The sequence below is a fragment of the Symphalangus syndactylus genome, chromosome 12 (assembly GCF_028878055.3).
Source record: "Symphalangus syndactylus isolate Jambi chromosome 12, NHGRI_mSymSyn1-v2.1_pri, whole genome shotgun sequence".
Lineage (NCBI taxonomy): Eukaryota > Metazoa > Chordata > Mammalia > Primates > Hylobatidae > Symphalangus > Symphalangus syndactylus.
This window is the reverse complement of record NC_072441.2, coordinates 139,933,249-139,957,027: the sequence shown is the minus strand read 5'-3', so window position 1 is coordinate 139,957,027 and position 23,779 is coordinate 139,933,249. Positions and strand designations below refer to the sequence as shown.

Here is a 23,779-nt window from a genome sequence, read left to right as displayed (position 1 = left end):
GTTAATTTTTTTGTGTGTATTTTTAGTAGACACAGGGTTTTGCCACATTGGCCAGGCTGTTCTCAAACTCCTGATCTCAGGTTATCCACCTGCCTCGGCCTCCCAAAGTGCTGAGATTATAGGCGTGAGCCACTACGCCTGGCCAAATCTCTTGAACTTGATAAGTTAAGTGTCCTCATATGTCCAATGGTGATAATTATAGTTTCTGCCTTACAGGGTAGTCGTAAAAACTGATAAAATGCACGTAAAGCCTTCAGATCCACATTTTCTCAGTGATTGATTAGTTTCCAGCAATGCGCCAAGAAAACAAAGATAAGTAAGATATGGTCCCTGGTTTTAATAAACCTAAAGTTTCTTGACAAGTCTGTGTCAAACATGGTAATACCTTTCTTACTCCCTGCCTGACGAGGCCCTTCTGACAATCCATTATTAAAATTAATGCTTAATTGTATTATATAACATTAATTATATGTAAGTATATATTATATATAATATGTAAGTGTATATTATATATAATATATAATTATATATAACATGTAAGTGTATATTATATATAATATATAATTATATATAACTAGTCTCCAGTTATAAGAAAATTTGTGATTTTTTAGAAAACGTAGGGGAGGGTTAGAATCATCCTAATGCCTCCATTGTGATAGAATTCATTCCTTCCAGATATGCTGCTTGGCAACAATTATATCACACGTCACGTACGTCTGGATCAAGTGTTACTTCGCAAGTATTCAGCTATGGCATTAAAGATCCTTTCAAGAACCCTTTTGAATGGCTTCTCTAGGTGACACAGCAAATGGTGAGTAGCGACACACATTTATCCTCTCCTCCATTATTAGAGACGTGGGTGGGTTTTTCTCTCAGCGATAAATAATGCAAAATAAACTTTATTATTCCGGGTTCACTTTTTATTTATTTACTTTATTATTATTGTTATTTTAGACAGAGTCTTGCTCTGTCACCCAGGCTGGAGTGCAGTGGCACGATGTCAGCTCACTGCAACCTCCACCTCCCGGGTTCAAGCCATTCTCCTGCCTCAGTCTCCCAAGTAGCTGGAATTTCAGGCGCCCACCACCATACCTGGCTAATTTTTGTATTTTTAGTAGAGACGGAGTTTTACCATGTTGGCCCAGCTGGTCTCAAACTCCTGACCTCAGGTGATCCCCCCCGCCTCAGCCTCCCACAGTGCTGGCATTACAGGCATGAGTCACCACACCTGGCCAAGGATTCACTTTAGTCCTGGTCTTTTATACCTGTTGTTTTACTTTGTGCTCATGACAATGCTGTGAGCATTGGGGTACATTATTATCCCCATTGTACAGACAAGGGGATAGAGGGCTTGGCCAATTAAGCAGCTCCCCTGAGGTGGCCCAGACTCCAGTGGCAGCCTCTGGGTTTGGATCTGTGTGAACTGTTTTTTTTTTTTTTTTGACACGGAGTCTCGCTCCATCTCCCAGGCTGGAGTGCAGTGGCTCGATCTCGGCTAACTGCAAGCTCTGCCTCCCGGGTTCACTCCATTCTCCTGCCTCAGCCTCCAGTAGCTCGGACTACAGGCGCCCGCCACCACGCCCAGCTAATTTTTTGTATTTTTAGTAGAGACGGGGTTTCACCGTGTTAGCCAGGATGGTCTCGATCTCCTGTCCTCGTGATCTGCCTGCCTTGGCCTCCCAAAGTGCTGGGATTACAGGCGTGAGCCACCGTGCCTGGCCTGTGTGAACTGTTAATACCACCCGGCTCAGCCTTGTCCATGGTTAGTGCTGTAAACCCGACTTCTTTTTGCAGTGCTGCTGTGAGTACTTTCAAGACTTTTTGTCCACACTGCAAACATGCTCTGCAGCCTCCGGAACAGTGTCCAGCATGTAGTATGTGCCTGAAAAATATCAAACTAATGACTGAAAACGGTGGCAGTATACGAGCTTGCCTTTTTCACTATGATAGTACCTACACTGGGGATTCTCGATAAAGAAAAAAGACAGAAATGTTACTGTTAATTTGCACTTCCGCTGGGTGTGGTGGCTCACGCCTGTAATCCCAGCACTTTGGGAGGCCAAGGTAGGGGGATCACTTGAGGCCCGAAGTTCAAGACCAGCCTGGCCAACATGGCAAAACTCTGTCTCTACTAAAAATACAAAAGCTGGCCAGGTGTGGTGGTGGGTGCCTGAAATCCCAGCTACTCAGGAGGCTGAGGCAGGAGAATCACTTGAACCTGAGAGGTGGAGGTTGCAGTGAGCCGAGATTGTGCCACTGTACTCCAGCCTGGGCAACAGAGTGAGACTCTGTCTCAATAATAATAATAACAATAATAATAAAATAATTTGCACTTCTTTGATTATCGACGAGATGAAATATGTTTTACAAATACCCACCACTACATATTTATAATTTCTGGCTTATGGATTTTGCTATCCATATTATCTGCCCTCATTGTCTATATCATGAGACCCCATTAATGTACTGGGGTCTCTGCGGGATTTTTACCCCTTAAGTTGTGTAAGATTGTTATATGGCAAGAATATTAACTATTTGCTTGTCATGTTAATTGTAACTATTTCCTCCAACCTGTTGTTTGCTTTTTATCTGAGATTACATTATTCCATCCCACAGGATTCCTGAGTGTGTATCCATTCTCCTGGGTAAACCACAAGTCTCAAAAAGTAGGCAGCAGGCTGGACCTGGTGGCACACTCATGGAATCCCAGCGCTTTGGGAGGCCAAGGCAGGAAGTTGCTTGAGGCCAGGAGTGCAAAACCAACATGGCGAGACTCCATCTGTGTAAGGAATAAAATAAATTATCCAGGTGTGTGGTGTGTACCTGTTGTTCCAGTTACTTGGGAGGCTGAGGTGGGAGGGTCACTTGAACCCAGGAGGTGGAAGATCCACAGCCTGGGTGACAAAGCAAGACCCTGTCTCAAGAAAAAAAAAAAAGTAGGTAGCAACTGTATCTCGGACTTTTCCTCTCTCAGATCTTTGTCAGGGGTCTGACCACAAAGTTGTGTTTTTTTGGTTTTTTGTTTTTTCTTTTTTTTTTTTGAGATGGAGTTTTGCTCTTGTTGCCCAGGCTGGAGTGCAATGGCACAATCTTGGCTCATTGCAACCTCTGCCTCATGGGTTCAAGCAATTCTCCTGCCTCAGCCTCCCGAGTAGCTGGGATTATAAGCATGCGCCACCACGCCCAGCTAATTTTGTATTTTTAGCAGAGACAGGGTTTCACCATGTTGGTTAGGCTGATCTCGAACTCTCGACCTCAGGTGATCCACCCGCCTTGGCCTCCCAAAGTGCTGGGATTACAGGCATGAGCCACCACACCCAGCTGTTTTGTTTTGATTTTTGAGACAGGGTCTCGCTTTGTCGCCAGGCTGGAATGCAGTGGTGTGATCACAGCTCACTGCAGCCTCGACCTTCCAGGCTCAAGCCATCCTCCCACCTCAGCCTCTCAAGTAGCTGGGACTACGGGCTCATAGTCCACCAGACCCGGCTAATTTTACATTTTTTGTAGAGACAGGGTTTTGCCATGTTGCCCAGGCTGGTCTCGAACTCCTGGACTCAAGCAGTCCTCCTGCCTTGGCCTCTCAAAGTTCTGGGACTATGGGCATGAGCCACCGCACCCAGCCACAAAGTAGATTTCTAATAAAGTTTTCTCCAGGCTCACACAACAAAAGTGCACTTGATGGACACTGTCACTTCTTTTGAGCAAAGGCTCCCCAAGATAGAAGGTATCACCATTTCCACTTTGCTGATGAGAAAACAAAGGCACATAGAGGCTAAGTGACTTGCCCGTGAGCACACTGATTGTAGTGGTCAAGCCTGGATTTATATCCTGTGCTTCCTCCATCATGTGGAGTTGCTGGGGGCAAAGCCCAGGTCAGTGACAGGCAGCTGGTACAAGTCCCAAGTCCCTTTTCCTTGCTGGGTTAGACTCATGGCCTTGGCTAAGCTGTTGTTCTGCCCAGTGTCTAAGACAGAGAGAGAGAGAGAATAAGTATGTCTATGTGTTGCATAGGATGAGGGGAAGCAGTTGGACTGAGACTGCATCGTGGAAGGCCTTGGATGCTGAGCCAGAGTCAGACTTCATTCTACAGAATATGTAGAATAAGCATACTCAGATTCTCTACCACATCCCCTCCCCTTCCCAGAAAACAAGAACCAACCCCACCCTGACTGTGGAGCCCATAACTGGGAAACCCGAGGCCCTGAGCACTTGAGGTGGCAGAGCTGGAAGGGCCTTGAGAAACACCTGACCATCAGCTCTCGTCTACCTCACCGAGGAGGGACCCAGGCTCAGTGAGGGGTGGTGACTCAGCCAAGGTCACACTACAACTTAGGGATTAGAACCCCGGTGTCCAATGCCCAGCTGACAAGCCTATCTTCTAATCACCCAGCCCCTCTAAACACAACCAGGGTATCTGTGAGCTAGCGTGAAGCACTTATTCACTCACCCACTTATTTCATTTATTCAATTAATATTTCTTCCTTTTTTATCATCTCTGAGAAGCTGTGGCTGTTCAATCAATATTTATCGAGCACACTAAGGCACAAGAACACATGACAGTTTCTATGTGTGACCATGGGACTTGTGTAGTCAATGAGCCTCCAAGATATGATACTCCCATGCCAGGACAGCTGCACACACACACACACACACACACACACAGAGTAGCTGTGATCTTCTGGGCCTGCTCAAGAGTGCAGTGGTCAGAGCAAGGGCTTTACAACCAGACAGGCCCAGCTCTGCCACTTACTTGGCTGTGTGACGCTGAGCAAGTCACTTAACCTCTCTGAGTCTCAGCTGAAAATCATGTAACATGGTGATAATAATTATACCTGCCTCATAGAGTTATGATGAGAATAACAGGTACAAATTCATTTATTCCGCATATATTTGCTGAGTTCTTACCATGTGCTAGGCACTAAGGTTACAACAGTGAACAAAACAGAATAATCTCTGCCCTCATGGAGTTTATATTCTGGTACATACATGCTAACTTGTGGCCCCGATGCAATGCCTGCCACACAGTAGGTGCTCAATAAATGGTTATTTCTCACCTTTTCCTCCCACCCAGCAGTATGTTGTGGGTGAGAAGCCAGGCGGGAGCCTCCTTCTTCTCTCCCGCTTCCATCTGCCGTTCTCGACTCCAGCCCCAGTACCTTGCAGAAGCCTCTGGCTCCTCCTTCAAGAGTAGGAAGAGGGTGGGCAAACAGCTGAAAACACTGCAGGTGAGCAACAGGTAAAAGCATAGTAGTAGCAATGCTGCCCTTGGCCTTGGGGATTTTATAGGAAAACTGAAGGAGGCTGGTAAAGCAAGAGGGTGGTGTCTGGGATCCTGCCCCTCCTTGTCCAGGCAAGGCTTCCTCTCACTGAGGTGGGGGCCTAAAGGGGAGCGTTTGCCAAAGAAGGGAATTCCTGAGGTGCAGTCTGCCCTGGACTGGGGACAGGTTACCTGGCTCCAGGATCGAGTCAACCAGCCTTCACTGAGCACCTATCACCAGGCCCTTTGGAGGCCATGAGGTAAACGGGTCTTCTCCGTAAAGCCTATACCCTGCCCACTTTGCAGGGGAGCACATCCAAGCTGGGAGGGGCTACATGCTTTGCAGCAAATCCCAGAGCAGGTCAGCAGCTGAGAGGAGCTGAGCCCAAGTCTGTTCTGTCTGACTCTAAGGCCAGCAACGACTCTAAGACAGAGGAGAGAAGGAGGAGGAGGCCCCAGTTGGCCCAAGGCCCCAAGGCCCCAGCAGTGGGAGGGAGGGGGCTGTGGAAGAGGGGAGCCTCCACAAGTGGGTCTCGGATTCAGGCCCCCAACACACAAAAGCTGAGCTGGCTGTGGCGGGGAAGGGGGTTTCCCAGTTGCTCTGGGGCTATTGAAATCTAACACAAGGACAATACTTCCTCCACCTGCTTTGGGGGTCTGGGTTGGGGGAGCAGGGACTATGACTCCCAGACAGCTGGAGGGGCAGCTTGGGGGAAGTGGGAGGACGCACGGTGGACCCCACAGACCCCTCCTCCTGCCTTCTGTTTCTGAGTGTGCCTCAGCCTCCCAGCAGTGCCTCAGCCTCACAGCAGTCCGCTACGATGCCCATACTGGAGGGCCAGGGGGCCTGGTGGAGAGGTCAGTTGAGCCTGCCTGGAAGGCCCCAGGCTGGAGAGGTCCTGGGCTGGTCTGACCAAAGCCACCTGTGGCTGGTGGAACTGGAGGAGGTGGGAGAGCAGTGAGAGAGGTGCTCTTGTTTCCAGGCTCATGGCCCAGATCTGGGGATTGGGGTCATAGACAGGAGGTGTCAATCAATGCACTCTAGATTGAGGAGTCATCACCCTGACCATTCACCCCCCAATTGCCACCCCCCCCAGAACCTCCCCTTCCACCTGCTACTCCACAGTTCCTCCAGAAGTGGGGTGACGAGAGTGCACATGGCAGTGCATTAGGAGAGGGGTTTACCATCGGCGCCTCTCCAGCCCAGGCCCCCAGAGTCGGGGGGCGCTGGTCCGCACTGCAACAATGTACCCGGTCTGCCTAGGAGCCAGGGAGAGGTTGACTTCCTCCCCCAGCCCCAACTCAGCAAGTCCAGCCTGGTCCCCATGAACTCAGGTCTCCCTCCACCCCTCCAATCCCCGGTCCCTCAGCTGGGTGTTCCATGTGCGGAGCTGGGTGTGCATCTGTGAATGAGCTGAGAGGAGCGTGCAAGTGCAAGCGAGTGTATATGTCTGCAAGTGTGCAGGTGAGTGTGTGCGTTAAGGAGTGTCCATGTACATTTGTTTGCCCGCATGCCTGTGTTAGACCAGGTTGCTGAGCACCCACGCATATGCAGCTTGTACATCTGTGTGTGAGGGTCAAGAATCACAGAACCTCAGGGTCCCTGGGACCCTGGAATCTTTCAGTCCCCACTGTAGGTGCAAATACGTATGTGGGTGTGTGTCTGTACATAGGGGAGGGGGAAAATGCCACCAGGAGCCGTGATGGACATTCTCAGAGTGCCAGCTCACTGCCAGGCCAGGCACCTAACACACAAGATTTTAACCAGCACAACAGCCCTGGGAGGTAGGGAAGGTGACAGCCCACTTTATAGTGTCTCAACTGGAATGCAAGACATGGTCCAGGCCCCCCACCATAGGAACCCTCACCATGACCTAGTAATGGGGTGTGAGGCCCCGAGAGGGGACAGGTGTAGGCGTGAGTGTGCACACCAGGCTGCGTGGGGGAAGCGAGGGTGGAGAGTGGGCATAGCAGAGTCTCGGCACACACCTGGGCGCTGTGTGGAGCACGGCATGTGGTTGCAGTGAAAGTGAGTGAGGCTGTGAGTGTGGATGAGGACAGGGGAGCGTGCTGCGAGGGTCTGGGGGAGGGAGAGAGAGCGAGGGGAGGTGCGAGTCTGTGTGCATCTGAGTGAGGGTGTGGGAAACGCATCGAGTTTTTTCCTTTTTTCTTTCTCTTCTCTGCCTTCAACCAGGAACAGATGTCTGAGCAGTCTGACGAATTGGAAACATCTGAAACAACTGTCCGAGCTGAAGTATAATAAATAGACCTTTCATCACATTCCCTAGAAGGGGGTCGTTGGGGACAGGCTCCAGGGGGCATTTAGAGGGGTTGGGGGTTGAGAGTGGCCTGAAGATGGGTGAGTGGAAGGACAGATAGACTGGTCTCCGCTTTCCTGGGAAGGGTAGACTGCCCTGGGAGGAAGGGAAGACAGACCTGCACTCAGCACCCCGTAGCATCCATAGGCCTTCGTTTTCCTATCTGTGTAGTGGGCTTGGTGTTCAGTCTGTGTAGCGGGCCTGGTCTGGGACCTGGCCCCCTAAGGAAGAAGCATTTTTTTCTTTTCTTTTTTTTTTTTTTTTTGAGATGGAATCTCCTTCTGTTGCCCAGGCTGAAGTGCAATGGCATGATCTCAGCTCACTGCAACCTCCACCTCCCAAGTTCAAGCAATTCTCCTGCCTCAGACTCTCGAGTAGCTGGGGCTACAGGTGCGTGCCACCACGCCCGGCTTATTTTTGTATTTTTAGGGATGGGGTTTCACCATGTTGGCCAGGCTGGTCTCGAACTCCTGACTTCAGGAGATCTGCCCGCCTCAGCCCCCCAAAGTGCTGGGATTACAGGCGTGAGCCACCGCGCCAGGCCAGGAAGAAGCATTTTTAACTTGGAAACAGGCTGACAGTTAACCAGACAATGGACCTGAGGGTCAGAAACCAGGCTCTTGCCCCCTGCCCCTGCCTCTCCTTGGGCCTGGGCTCTGCACTACCCGCCCCACCCCACCCCCCACACCTCCCAATGCACACATGCGGCCTCCTAGATCCCCAGAGCTTACGTGCCTTAAACTTTCCAAAGCAAGATGCACTGTTCGCCCCCCTCCCCCAGATGTGTTGGTTTGAAGGGTCTGGTGAGACTATTACAGCTGGTGCTGGTGGAAGCAGGCAGGGGCCTGGGGAAGGGAGCTCAGTAGTGTTGGACAGAGCGTGTTCTGCCAGGCCTCGCTGCCACCCTCATCACGTCCCAGGCCCACATCTGCCACTGCTGCAGAGGCACATTCCTAAGAACTACCCAGGAAGTGGAGGCCCAGAGGCCTTATTCTCACAGGAGCCAGATGCAGTGCCCAGGGACCCCAGAGAGGGAGAGATGGGCAGAGGTGAGCCCAGGGAGCCAGGGTCCCTAGTCCAGGCCCCCAAGAGGCTGGTGTGGGAGGAGGGCAGACCACAGTGCTCAGGCTGGACGAAGGTCTTCCGGAAACTTGGGCTCCAGGGATTTTGATCTCAGAGACCCCAGGGGCTGTGCTTCAAAGGAAAGAGCCTTGGGAGCCTGTACCCAGCCTGCTAGTTCTTGCCTGGGTCTTTTCTGTTCAGTGGTTCTCTATAGTAGCAGCAGAGAAAACATTCCCCTGAACCCCCAAAGCAAGATGAGAGAAGGTAGACGGTCCTGACTTTACTACACATCTAGGAGCTACGTGACCTTGGCCACCTCTGTAAGCTGCTGAGCATCACCTCTGTGAAACTGGTGTACATTAGCTCCCATCTTACCAGGTTGCTACAAAGATGCCACGTGATGAAATGCAGAAGCTGGTAAGCAATTGATGCTCCAGTCAACAAATATTGACCGGTCTGGTATCATGGCTGAGCTTATAATCCCAGCACTGTAGGAGGCTGTGGCGGGAGGATCGCTTGAGCCCAGGAGTTCCACAAGGCCAAAGCCTGTCTCTACCAAAAATACAAAAATTAGCCGGGCGTGGCGGTGTACACCTGCAGCTCCAGTTACTTGGGAGGCTGAGGTGGGAGAATGGTTTCAGCCCGGGAGGCAGAGGTTGCAGTGAGGTGAGATCATGTCATTACACTCCAACCTGGGCAACAGAGCCAGACCCTGTCTCAAAACAAACAAATAAAAACAAAAACAAATATTGACTGACAGTTTGGCATGGCCAGGCCATGGGCTAGACCCTGGATTGATTATGACCTCAAAGCCTTTGTGCACGCTGTGCCTTCTGCCTGGAGCCCCTTCCTCCCCATCCTCACCTGGTTACTTCTACTCATCCCTGCAGGTCTCACCTTGAAAGTTCGTGCCTCAGGAAGCCTTTCCCCAACCCACTGCCTGGGCTAGGACCTCTTGCCTTGTGCTCCCCTAAAAATCCTGCCTTCTCCCATTACAATAGTCATGACACATTATCTTGGCCACTTGGTCAAAGATGTCTCCCCACCCTGTAACCGAGGCCCTAAGACTTTGAGCTTGTTGAGGGCAGCACTGTGTCTACCTTATTCTCTGCCATGTACCCAGTGCCTATCAAATTTTTGGCACAGGGCTGGTTAAGTTTTTAAAGCTAATATATGCGTGGCATTAATTTGGGGCCAGGAGGTGGTTTGTCTTTTTCTTTTTCTTTTTTTTTTTTAGAAACAGGGTCTTGCTCTGTCACCCAGGCTGGAGTGCAGTGCAGTGGCATGATTCTTGGCTCACTGCAGTATTGAACTCCGAGGAACAAGCCACCCTCCCACCTCAGCCTCCTGAGTAGCTGTGACTACAGGTGCACACCACCACGCCAGCTAATTTTAAAATTTTTTTGTAGAAATGGGGTCTCACTATGTTGCCCAGGCTGGTCTCAAATTCCTTGGTTCAATTAATCCTCCTTTGATCTCTCAAAGTGATGGGATTACAGGTGTGAGTCAACTGCACCTGGTGAAGGTGGTATTCTATGAGATTTACACATAATAATTCATTCCATCCTAAAAATCCTATGAGGGGCCGGGTGCAGTGGCTCACGCCTGTAATCCCAGCACTTTGGGAGGCCGAGGCGGGCAGATCACCTGAGGTCAGGAGTTCGAGACCAGCCTGGCCAACATGGTGAAACCCTATCTCTACTAAGAATACAAAAATTAGCCGGGCGTGGTGGCACATGCCTGTAGTCCCAGCTACTCGGGGGGCTGAGGCAGGAGAATCACTTGAACCTGGGAGGTGGAGGTTGCAGCGAGCCGAGATCATGCTGCTGCAACTCTAGCCTGGCGACAAGAGTGAAACTCCTTCTCAAAAAAAAAAAAAAAAAAAAAAGAATCCTATGAAAAAAGTACTATTATCCATATTTCAGAGAAGACGGTTAGGCCTCAGGTTATTTAGCTGATAACGGATGAATGAATGGCATAAAATAAGCTTGCCGCCTAGTGAGGGAGACAGGTAGTTGTTAGAATAGAGATAGACAAGTTGCAGCCCAGCAGCTCTGGGAGCCAGAGGAAGGCTCTAACCTAGGTTGAGTGAGAGGTAGACTAACGGAGACTGAACGGCCTAGAGCTCAGGCCCCAGGCCCCAGCAGCTGGTAGATCCTGTTCTGGCTCCTCCTCAAGGTGCTCCTTCTGGTCCCTCTAGCCAGGAACAGGGTGGGGCCTCTCCTCTTCACATTACCCTGGTTCCTGCCCTCTTTCCTCCCTCAAAACCCAGGACCCCTCCCCGCCACCAACCAAAAGCCATCCTGCCCAGCCTAGGGGGTTCAGATCAGCCTTCCTGGGGCTCAGATTCCCTAAGCTGCCCTGGCCGTGGTCTCTACCCCTGCATCTTCCCTGTCTGCTGAAGACATCATGGGGTCAGAGCGCCTGGGCTTCTTGCTCCTTTTGCTTAAGTAAACAAGTAAACCAAAGGTTCTCAGCTTGGATGGGAGGAGATGTCCTCCCTAATCCAAGCCAATGCTTCTCTTTGGCAAGACCCCTGCCCCCCACCCCTGAGAGTCTTCCTGCCCTCTCACCCCTTCCCAGAGCCCCTTCCCTTTGAGAGTCAGCCTTGGACTCCAGAACCTGAGACTTCAAGTCACCAGAGGTGGTTCCCAAAGGACCAGATCAACAAGATCCATCTGACAAAAGTCAAATGCCATGAGGACTTCTAGAGGTTGGAGCCAGGACTAGGCTAGGTCTCTTCCTGGGTGATGTCGCAGCAGCTGGGGAGGCCTGGAGGGAGGGCCTGCCAGGCAGGGGCTGGGCATGGTGCTCTTTCAAGGTTCCTCCCAGCCGGGAACCTGAGGGCTCTTCACGCTTGAGCATGCACTGAGATTGAGGACGCGCACGAGTGTGTCTGAAGTGGTGTGCCCCAGCCGTGTGGACTGTGAACAGGTGTCAGATTGTGTGTGTGCCAGCTGTGGGTTGACATATACGTGCCTGAGTATGTACCCACGAAAGTGTGCTTGAGTGTGTAAGAGACTCTATTTTTATTTTTTTTGAGGCAGAGACTCACTCTGTCACCCAGTGCAGTGGTGTGATCTCGGCTCACTGCAACCTCCGTCTCCTGGGTTTAAGCAATTCTCCTGCCTCAGCCTTCTGAGTAGCTGGGATTACAGGGGCGCACCGCCACACCTGGCTAATTTTTGTATTTTAAGTAGAGACGGGGTTGCATCATGTTGGCCAGGCTGGTCTCAAACTCCCGACCTCAGACCATCCTCCCACCTCGGCCTCCCCAAAGTGCTGGGATTACAGGCGTGAGCCACCATGCCCGGCTGTAAGAGACTCTGAAGTGCCTCCCTAGGGTGGCTGTCTCATGTGTCCATGTGTGTTGGTACCTGGGGGGCACACGTGTGTGAGTGTGTGTGTGAGTGTGTGTGTGCATGTCAGTAACTGGAGGGAGGGTCTCACGTGGGTCTCTGTGTGCCTACAGGGTTGTGGCGGGGCGTGTTTGTGTGCAGTGAGATGTGACCGGGAGCCCGGCAGCCTGACACTCACACCCTGCCCGTCCCTGGCAGCCCTGCCTTGCAGGGCTCAGACTCTCAGACAGCATTTTGGAAGGTTTGAGAAGGGGCATCCTGGCCCCTTGCAGTCACCCAGACAGACACACTGGGTGGGGAGGAAACCGGAAACCGGAGCCTTTGGAAGCTCCCATGGACCCAACTCGGTTACACGCTCATTACTCAATTTCCCCTCTGTAAGCCCAACGCTGCTGGCACAGGGTGGGGTGCAGCATGCACCCCCTCCACCGCAGCTCTGCAGCCCACCCATGGGGTGTGGGGAAGGCTGAGGGAGGACCCCCAGCCCTCAGGGACCCCAGTGTGAGGGGAGACACGACCCTGCTTTGGGGGAGGCCTAATAAGAAGGGTGGTCCTAGAGGATTCCAGAGGTGGACAGTTAGTCCATCCCGTGAAGCAGATAACGTCAGCATGGCCTCATCTCACTTGTCTCAGCCCCGATCAGCCCCTCGTCTCAAGGAATCCTCTCCCCTCGGGCTGGCACTCGGTGCGGGTGAGGGCACAGCCATCTCCCGTGGCTGAGAGCCACCCAGGAAGCAGGAGAGGCCTGACTGCTCTCCCCCTCCAGGAGTTGTGAGGTGCAGAGATGCGCAGTTCCTCACATCCCCAAACCTTCACCATTAGAGGTCCAGTTTGCAAAACCCAACGCCAGCCTAATGAGAAGCACATTGTCTCCCAGAAGACGCTGGGAGGAGAGGAGAGGGCAGCTCCCGCACCCTGCCATCCCAGGGAGGGCCTCCAAGCTACAGGGAAGAAGGCCAGCTGGCCCTTCTGCCCACTCCTTCTGGCATCCCCCGCCCTCCCTTGCTCTGTCTTCCCTTACCACAGGGTCCCCAGCCTTCGCCTTCCCTCCTGGGGGGTCATTTGGGAGCCAGATGTGGAGTTCCAGCCTCTGGGAGGGAGGAGCACAGAAGGAGAGAGAGGGAGAGTGGCCTTTGGAATCAAACAGATGTAGACATTGGAATGCGGGCTCCACCACTTGCTCACAAACTCTGATCTTGGGCAAGTTTCCGAAACTTTCTGGGCCTTTGTGCCAATACACCCACCTCCAAGGATGGCCTGAGGATGACAGCAGATCCCTAAGGCCACACCTGGGAAGCAGTGCCTGGCACATCAAAGGTGCTCCATGCTTGGAGGTGCTACGGGGATGTCAAGGAGGGAAAAGACATGGGGGAGTTTCCTAGCCAATGCTGAGGAGGAACAGCAAAGGCGAAGGAGCAGGCCGTGTGGGTGGAGGCGAGAGACGGGTGCTGTGTGCAGGAAGCCTGCGGGAATTCCAGCTCTCCCCCTGGTGCTCCCTAGGGCTTGGGGCAGGCAGAGCCAAAAAGAAGCTGCAGGGTGGGGGCCAACTGCCCAGGCTCAGCTCCCAGCTCCTCACTTACTGGGTGTGACCTCGGACAAGACAGTCACAGTCCCCTCTCCAAGCCAGGCTTGCCTCCTTTGCAAAATGGAGAGGATAATAGTACTTACTGCTACCCCAAAGTTGTGGCGTAAGAAGGAAATGGCAATAGTGTGCTTCCATCTGCGCCTGCCTTGCAGCAAGTCTGCAAAGAAATTTCTCCTCTCCTTCTCGCTCCTTAACCCATGTAAGATGACCTATTTACTGACCCAATTACATTACACACAGTTTCCTATTCAACTCTTAAAATACCCTATGAACAAACCAGAGGTCCATCAGTGGGTGAAGAGATAGCACACGGCTATCCGCACTGTGGAATACCAATCTGCAGTGAAAAAGGATGAAGCGGGCCACACTTGGAGGAATCTCAAAGCATTCTGAGAGAAGCCAGACACAAAAGACCATATCCTGCATGATTTATTTTAATGAAATGTCCAGAAAAGACAAATCTATAGAGAAAGAAAATAGGGCTGGGCACGGTGGCTCACACTTGTAATCCCCGCACTTTGGGAGGACAAGACAGGTGGATCACTTGAGGTCAGGAGTTTGAGACCAGCCTGGCCAACATGGTGAAACCCCATCTCTACTAAAAATACAAAAAAAGAAAAAAAAATTAGCCGGGTGTGGTGGCACATGTCTGTAATCCCAGCTACTCGGGAGCCTGAGGCAGGAGAATCGCTTGAACCTGGGAGGCGGAGGTTGCAGTGAGCTGAGATTGCACCATTGCATTCCAGCCTGGGCGCCAGAGTGAGACTCTGTCTCAAAAACAAAAGCAAAAACAAAAAAAGGTAAGTGGTGGCTCAGGATGGAAATGGGGAGTGATTGCAAATGGGCATGGAAGACATTTTGGGGGTGATGGAAAGGTTCTAGAATTGGGTCGTGATGATGGTTGCACAACTGTACACATTTACTGAAGATCATTGAATTGTGCACTTAAAGTGGGTACATTTTACGTGTGAATTTTATACCTGAAGAAAGTTATCTAAGAAAAAAAAGCTATGAGATCAACATATATTAGCCCTTTGCCCTTAAAAACTTCATAGTAGGAGCCGGGCGCGGTGGCTCACGCCTGTAATCCCAGCACTTTGGGAGGCTGAGGCGGGTGGATCACGAGGTCAGGAGATCAAGACCACGGTGAAACCCCATCTCTACTAAAAATACAAAAAAATTAGCCGGGCGTGGTGGCGGGCGCCTGTAGTCCCAGCTACTCGGAGAGGCTGAGGCAGGAGAATGGCGTGAACCCGGGAGGCGGAGCTTGCAGTGAGCCGAGATTGCGCCACTGCACTCCAGCCTGGGTGACAGAGCAAGACTCCGTCTCAAAAAAAAAAAAAAAAAAAAAAAAAAAAAAAAAAAAACTTCATAGTAGGTTTCGGGAATTCAGTGCCATGTTTGTTTGCCTCCAAAGCTCATGGTCAGTTTCTTTAGTTTGAGAGATAAAAGGAAAAACAACAACAACATGAGGTGAACGTTCTTTTTTTTTTTTTTTTTGAGACAGGGTCTCACTCTGTTGCCCAGGCTGGAGTGCAGTGGCACAATCACAGCTCACTGCAGCCTCGACCTCCCGGGCCCAAGCCATCCTCCCACCTCCACCTCAGCCTCTCAAGCAGCTGGGACTACAGACGCACGCCGCCACGCTCGGCTAACTTTAATTTAATTTAATTTTTTGAGACAGAGTCTCACTCTGTCTCCCAAGCTGGAGTGCAGTGGCACAATCTCAACTCACTGCAACTTCTGCCTCCCAGGTTCAAGTGATTCTCCTGCCTCAGTTCCCCGAGTAGCTGGGACCACAGGCGCATGCCACCACACCTGGCTAATTTTTGTATTTTTAGTAGAGACGGAGTTTCACCATGTTGGCCAGGCTGGTTCGAACTCTTGACCTCAAGTGATTTGCCCGCCTCAGCCTCCCAAAGTGCTGGGATTCCAGGCGTGAGCACCTGGTCAAGGTGAACATTCTAGGACTCCAGTTTGTTTTCCACTTAGTAGCCACAAATTGGCTCACAGAAGTGAGGTGATGAATAAGGAAAAGGAGCCTGGACCCCAGAAACAGTCATCTCCAAGGGAGAGGTCCTGCAACTCAGAGTCCTGTTCTGCTCACGGGCAGTGGCGACTTCCCAGGCACCACTGAGCTCTCTCTGTCCCTTCTGCCTTCTGTCTCTCTGTCTCTGCTTCTGATACTACAAAGTAAGGATTATTATTCCATTTTGCAGACGAGAAACTGAGGCTCAAGTAGATGAAGTAGTTTGCCCAAGCCCACATGACTGGGTACCAGGTGTGACTTTAAATGCAGTTGAAAGTCCCCAAACGATAGACTGGATTAAGAAAATGTGGCACATATACACCATGGAATACTATGCAGCCATAAAAAATGATGAGTTCGTGTCCTTTGTAGGGACATGGATGAAACTGGAAAACATCATTCTCAGTAAACTATCGCAAGGACAAAAAACCAAACACCGCATGTTCCCACTCATAAGTGGGAATTGAACAATGAGAACTCATGGACACAGGAAGGGGAACATCACGCTCCGGGGATTGTTGTGGGGTGGGGGGAGGGGGGAGGGACAGCATTAGGAGATACACCTAATGCTAAATGACGAGTTAATGGGTGCAGGAAATCAACATGGCACATGGATACATATGTAACAAACCTGCACATTGTGCACATGTACCCTAAAACCCTAAGGTATAATAAAAAAAAAAAAAAAATTTAAAAAAAAAAAAAAAAAAAAAAGAAAGTCCCCAAACCTGTTTTTCCCACCATGCCAAGCTGCCCTGGGCCTCTCCTCCATTCCTCTCGGCCTCTCTGTGTCTACCTCCTTCTGTATCTGTCTTCCCAGCTCCGTCTTCTATCTGTCTGTCTTTCTTTGTCTCTCTTTGCTTGCCTCTGTCTCTCAGCCTGTCTGTCTCTCCCTCTGTGTCTCTGTCTCTGGCTCATTTATTTTTTAATAACCACAATAATGAGAAAAGCTCCTTCCCGACCCTCCTGGGGAGGGAGACAAAAGGAGGGGAGCCCGGGGAAGAAGGGGAGGGATAACCTCCCCTCTTGCTCCTGAGAAATTTAATAAAGGGCCTGAGAAAGTGCTGGGCTCCACGGCCAGCCAGTACCCTGGGAAAGGGGGCGGCCCCCTCCCCCACCACAGACACCAGCTCCGCACGAGCCTGGGGTCAGGGAGGGAGTGTCTCGGTGCTGGGCCCCCCTTCTTCAGCTCACAGGCTTTATCTCTCCCCTCCCTGCTGGTGGGAGCAGTTCCCCCGGCTAATCCGTCCCTGAATATGGTCCATACCAGACTCCCTCCCCTTGACCCAGACCTGCGGCTTTCCCAGGAGAGCAGCCCAGAGGCTCCGAGGGGAGAATCAATCACAGAATCATAGCCTCTGGACTCACAGGAGGTCAGGCGGTGCAGCCGCCTGCCTCTGCTGTGTCCAGGCCAGCTCCCCATGAGGCCGTGCCCAGCCCCCTACCAACATCAGTAGAGAGGGGGCTGGGCCTTCCCATTCCCATCCTGGCTTTCAAAGGCACCTGATGCCAAAGTGCCCAGTTGGCTTCTGGCCAGAGACAGCCGAGGATCCCAGGAGGAAGAAGGTTACCAAGCCTCCCGCCTCTGCCTCCTTGAGGGCCAGCATTGGCCAAGACTTAGAAAGCAAGTCATAGCATCCTTCAGTCCAGCCCCGGCCTCACCTCTCCCTCCACGGGTCGTTCATTCGGGCAGGGACTTAGCAGGTCAGAGTGGAAGAATGCCCTGGTCCAACCTCTGGGAGAACCAAGGGGATGAAAGCTGCTGGTTGATAGGTGAGAGGGGGGGTTCCCAGGGGGCCGAGAAAGGAGACCTGGCTGCTGCCAGGCTGCTGAAATGGACCCACAGAGAGGAGTCGTAGGGTTGGGAAGATGAGGCCAACTCCGCAGACGAACACTGAGGCCAAGTCCCACGGTGCAGGGAGGCCAGTCCAGCTCTCCACCCAGGAATGCGCTCTGGACTCCTTTCTGCCCAGAGAGACTGTGGGCCCTGGGGCTGCCCAGGCGCAGTCATCCTGCTGTTCCCAGGTGTCCGGACAGCCTTTCCCATGCTGGGAAACCACACTCTGGCAGAGCTGACAGCATCTCCCACCTGGCCCGGAACCAGAGGGAGGGGCTGAGGGCCAGGGCCTGGGACTGGGCATGCATTCACACACTCATTTGCTGTGCACTACACTCTAGCAGGCCGTGCTGAGTTCCCAGGATAGGGAGTAAGAACAACAGCTCATTCCCCGGGGGGCTTACAAGGTGCCAGGGACTGTGCTAATGCATTATCCCACTAGACCCTCACAGCAATGCAATGTGCCATCGGCACTTTAAAGATGAGAAAATTAGAGGTACAGAGAAGTTAGGTCACTTGTTCAAGGTTACAGCCAATCCATTAAGAAAGCCACCGTTCCAATTTGGCATTGAATGGTCACAGCATGTCCAAGGGACAACAAGACACCCTTTCTGTCTCAAGAAGCTTGCGGACAAGAGAAGTGAAGCAAGGTGGAGTTGCAGGGAAGTGGCAGGCAGAAGAGTGGGAGCCAAGGGACAGAGGTTTCCAGAGATGGCCTGAGCTAGGACTTAGTCCCACCTCCTTCGAAATGGGAAGGCAGAGCAGCGACCTCACAGGCACTGCCAACAGATTCCAGCTGCTGACAGGCTCTACGCAGACTAACTGCCTGTCCGCCCAAGTCCCAGGTGCCCAGTGGGCAGCCAGAAGCAGCCCACACTCCTGCACACCTGGGACCCCCTTGCCTGGGGCCACAGGCAGAGGAAGTGAAAAGTAGCCGAGAGCTGGAACCGGAAGACAAACATTTGCAGCTCCCAGCCTGATTCTGCCCTGTGCCAGGGCCTGCACTGGGCATTGTGGGGGTGTTAGCCGAGGTCAGCTGGGCAGCGTCCTGCCCCACCTTGAGGAGCCAGTGATGGAGCATCCTAGAACCTTCTCAGAGGACTGTGGCCATGGGGAGCGGAATGCACTAGGCACCGAAAGGGAGGTAGCCAAACCCAGGGGTCTGAGCTCCCCTTGGGGTGTAGGGCAGTGCAGTGAGGGAAGGCCTGGCTACTTCCTTTACTACATTTGAAGAAGTAGAGGTGGTCAGCAAAGGCCTGAAGAGTAAGACATTTCCCAAGTACCCATCCCCACTGGCAAAGCTCTTGAAGACCCTTCCTTGTCCTCTCAGATAATTTTGATCCTCTAGTCCTTAAGATAGGAGTTATAATCTCCATTTTAAAAGAAACTGAGGCCAGGCATGGTGGCTCATGCCTGTAATCCTAGCACTTTGGGGAGGTTGAGACGGGTGGATCACTTGAGGTCAGGAGTTCGAGACCAGCCTGGCCAACATGGTGAAACCCCCGTCCCTACTAAAAATACAAAAAAAAAAAAAAAAAAACAATTAGCCAGGTATGGTGGTGCACGGCTGTTATTCCAGCTACTTGGGAGGCTGAGGCAGGAGAATCACTTGAACCCAGGAGCTGGAGGTTGCAGTGAGCCAAGATCACAGCACTGCACTCCAGACTGGGCAACAGAGCAAGACTCTGTCTCAAAATAATAAAATACAATAAAATAGAAACCGAGACCCAGAGAGGTAATGAGCTTTGCCAGAAGACACACAGCCAGTGAAGAGCATCACACAGAAGCTGTGTCTCCCAGCTCCTTGCCTGGTTGTATGGAGACCCCTGGTTTATGCTGAAGGTGGCAGAATTTGGGGGGAGCTGAATGGATTCTGACCCCCACCCTCCCCAGTGGGCAGCTGCAGGTGGCCAGGCACAGTTCCTGCCTCGAGTGTAGCACCAGCCCCATGGTGGCTGGTGGGCAAGCGGAGGCTCTTTGGAACACGTGTTTCCACTTTCACTGGAGCTGGGAACTAATAGCAGAAAAACCTGTGAAGCTGCTAATGGGATAATGGAGAAAGTATTTATTTATTTTTCGAAGGAGGCCTGTAAGGATCTGGGGCAGGCCCAGTGTGAGGCCATGGAGGCGGGAGGTCAGCCCACTGTTAACAGGGATTAAGCAGACACCATGGAATGAGGGGGTTTCCGGAGCAGAGGCTGGCAGCAGGGCCTGGTCTGGTATTCTCAATGATTGCTCTCCCTGGGGACAGTAAGGCTGGGCCCGAGGCCTCCCTCCAATCACTTCTAGGTAGGGGGCTCCAGGCTCCGCGCTTTCCTCTGCATCTGCTTCCTGCTATCCCGCCCCAGGTGCAGGCGCCTGTGGGGGGTCATCACATGGGTCTCCTGTCCCCAGGCAGTGTGACCCCGGCAGCTTGCTGAGGGATGTCTGGATAGCTGCCTCCCACCATGCGCAGCTCCCGGAGGGAGGTGGTTCATATTGCACCTTCGGCTGGAGCCGCAACCATCCCCGGGAAGCTAGTTCTCCTTGAGAAATGTCTTCATAAGCAGGGCACAATGGGTCTGCCCTCCCCTGTCGTCACTAGTGAGCCAGTTGTCATCTCTCCAGCAGATAGCACTGCCCTTGGACCTCCCAGCCCTAGCCCACCTGGAAGCCCCTATTAAGCTTGAGGACAAGAAGTCCCTTAGCTGTCCTGCAGTGCCATGGCTCTCAGGCTGTGGGTGTGAGAGGGGCGCTCAGAGGCTGAGTAGGCAGGACCCCAGGCTCCCCTGCTCCAGCCAGAGCAGTCCTGCTTTGTTTTACATATTGACATTCCTCACATTTCTCTCCACAATACTAAGGTTTCTACTTCTTTAAAAGATAAAAAAAAATAGGCCAGGCGTGGTGGCTCATGCCTGTAATCCCAACACTTTGGGAGGCCGAGGTGGGTGGATCACCTGAGGTCAGGAGTTCAAGACCAGCCTGGCCAACATGGTAAAACCCTGCCTCTACTAAAAATACAAAAATTAGCTGAGCATGGTGGCAGTTGCCTGTAATCCCGGCTACTTGGGAACCTGAGGCAGGAGCATCGCTTGAACCTGCGGTGGAGGTTGCAGTGAGCCAAGATCGCATCACTGCACTCCAGCTGGGCGACAAGAGCGAAACTCTATCTCAAAAAAAATAACAAAAATAAAAAGCACTTAAAAATCTTTGCTCTTTGCCACTCTATGGAGGTGAAATAACTCAGGACTGAGAGACGGGACTTGTGAAGGTCACACAGAGCTGGAACTTGACTGCAAGTCACTGGCCTCCTGGCCCAGAGGTGGTCCCACCACCCTCTGCTTAGAGTAACCAGTGAGACTTCAGGGAAACCAGAGAGAGGCTAGAAATGGTCCTTTAGGGAGTGGAGAGCTGGGAAGAAGGGTCTAGTTGTGTTCCCAGAGCCGCTGGAAAGTTGTTTCATCTCTCTGGGCCCGGCACAAGGCCTGCATGGGAGACGTGGCATTGAACATTTGGGGTGAGGGCAGTGAGGTTGGCAGGGACCTGGGTGCAGTTGGGCTAGAGGGCTCCTGCCTTTGAGGCTGACCCAGACTGCAGATGAGGTCCTTCCTTCCTGCAGGGCAGCCCTGCTGGAGGCCCCTTGCCTGTCCAATAGTGAGTAGTCCTGGCCCAGGCTACATGGTCCTTTGTTTGTCCAGGCCAGCCTGGGTGTCTTCTCTCAACCCAGCCCAGGAAGGCTAAGGGTCTGGAAACTCCCACCCTGTCTGCTTCTTCCACAGTGCCTGGTAGGTATTCCAAGATTCCCGGCGCACCTGCCACGCTCGAGGGATACATGGCTGCTCATGACTTGAGAGCTCACCCTTCTCGGTGGCCAGCGCCTCTCCACTAGGAAAGCTCTTGAGTTTCAGATCAGATGCAGGCCCTCTTTGCCAAGCCCTGTTCACTACAATTACATGGTATTTCCTTGGGAACATGCACTCGACATCTGTCAGTTCAGTTTCCAACCTGTCCCCCATCCTCCTCACCCTGCTGTGCTGGTTCCTCGTGCATTCTTTTCCTTGAGGAAGCAAGGGGGGGCATGTGGGCATGTGGGGAGGACACCCCTCTGCCTCCATGATGCTTGGCCCTAGGACAATTGGCCGAAGTTATTCCTGGAGACTTAGGTAGACATTGGGAAGAACTTCCTGACCAACGGGCTTAGAAACTGAAACAGGAGTGGGAGGAAGATGGTGAATTCGTTGGCCCTGGAGACATTCTATGGGGCCTGGGTGTGTGGGGAGGCTTAAGGGGCTGTTTTAGACAGAGGTAGGTCACCTCTCAGGGGCCCTAGTCCTAAGCCCAGCTGCAGCCCTCAAGTCCATGCTCATCCCTTTGTTTGACAAATATTGGTCGAGCATCTGCTCAGTGCTGGGCATGCACTGGATTCTGGAGAGCAGGGAACAAGAGACACAGTGCCTGTCCATCCCTAGTCAGGAACAAGTGACCAGAAAACTTCAAGAGAGTGCATTGTCAGTGCTGTGATAGATGAAGAATCGGGTCCAGACACCTCACCTGGTCTACAGGGGATGGGGGAAGACTTCTTGGAAGAGGAGAGGTCTCTGCTCAGGCTGGAAAAAGGGGGGGATGGTGAACAGAGCAAGAGCTGGGCTCTAAAATCTCGGGACCTGTGTGCTACCGAGGTACACCCCGAAGCTCAGCTGGGGCAGCATCAGTGAGCCTTTCATTTATTTATTTATTTATTTATAAGTGGATAGCCCAATGAAGAGAAAAGTAAAATCAGCAGATCACGTGAATATCCAGTAGCCAGGTAGACATCCCTGTCAATTCGACATATTTAGCCCAGTGCTTGGCACACAGTAGGACCTCCACAAACCTTTGTTAGAGGAACAAGACACTTGGCCGGTCTGGAACTCAGTATTCTCACTGGCCCTCTTTCTCCTCCAAACCTGCAACCTGTCTCCGCTTAGAACCCTGACGGGAGAGGATCAGCTGCCAAACCATCCCAAGTCATGTATTTACCGGACCTCACTCCAAAGCTATGTCCTACAAAGAAGTAAAAACAGTGACAGCAATGTGCACTGAGGGATTCCCATGGCAGGCACCGTTCTCATCGCCTTACCTGCGTTGCCCCACTTAATCCTCACAAATGCCATATGAGATGGGCACTGCCATGATGTCATTTTACAGGTGAGGAAATGGGAGCACAGAGAAGTTATGTGCCTCACCCGAGGTCGCACAGCTGGTACATGGTTGATGGAAAAAAATCACATTCTGTGTAGCTACAGGGTGTCAGGCATCATTGGGCCTTTAATTCTTAGAATAAGAGAAGCAGGTATCAATCTTCCCCTTTTACAAATGAAAAAAACCAAAGCTCAGAGAGTTAAGTATTAATAATTTGTCCAGCCTGGAAGCTGCTCCTCTGGAATTTGGCTCCCAAAACAGTGCTCTCCTCCCCCATGCACCCCATCAGCACCCCAGAACCTTTCCTGAACTGGGTTGCAAACAGCTGCACCCTGGCGAGCTCCGGGAGGGAACCAGCTCCAGGAGGCGAGCTGGCCCGGTGACTTGCCAGCAGGATTTACGTCGTGTCCAAGGAGGACAGTTGGCTGCTGTATGAAAGGCTGAGCAGAGCTCGAAGATGGAACTGATTTCCATTAAATGATCGCAAATGTCAGGCAGCACGGCCTGGGAGCTCCTTGTGCACGCACCCAAGCGGCTGGAGGCCAGGCCGCCTATAACAAGCATGCCCGCTGACCTCATGGTTACTCCTAATGCAATTAGAGCCCACTAAGAGACAGAAGGTTCCAACACGAGCCTGTGCAGCATGCTCTCCAGGGCACGCAGCAGCCCCTCCCGCCTGAGAGACGGCACTGGGACAGAGGGTGTTGTTCTAATGAACTGAATGAGATCCATTCCAGTGCAGATGGATGGAGAAATTACCTGCAGATGTGACTATGCACAACCATTGTGACTGCCCAGGCTGTCACGCAGGCTCGGAGAGTCAGGGCCTCATGGAGCAGGGTTCCTCCCATGCAGCCGCCTGCCTCTGGGCAAGGCAGACTTGTGCCAGTCTGGGCTGATGAGTGACTGCTGTCTTGCTTAGGCCTCCCGGCCATCAGTGCCTCTCCGGCCTGTGTTGTCCGGAGGCTCAGCTGGTAGAATGTGACTCCCCAGGGGTCCTGGCTAATGGCCTCAGGAGGGCTTCTGCAGGGGAACCCGGGAAGCTGCCAGTGGTCCTCTGTGCACACTCCGGCGGGGCTGAGTCCTCCTCCATCTGCACTGCAAAGCCCTTTCCTTGGGTCTTTGAGTCCCTGTGCATTTTTGGATTGTATAAAACCAGATAACACATTTTT

The 23,779-nt window shown here is 52.2% G+C and overlaps 1 long non-coding RNA gene across 1 annotated transcript; it reads left to right on the top strand.

The window, feature by feature from the left end:
• Positions 1–725: 725 nt before the first annotated feature.
• Positions 726–7,532, top strand: LOC129469031 (uncharacterized). The gene is made up of 3 exons (XR_008652894.1): positions 726–811; positions 5,072–5,225; positions 7,452–7,532. It is a non-coding gene; the product is annotated as an uncharacterized lncRNA (long non-coding RNA).
• The last annotated feature ends 16,247 nt before the right edge of the window (positions 7,533–23,779 follow it).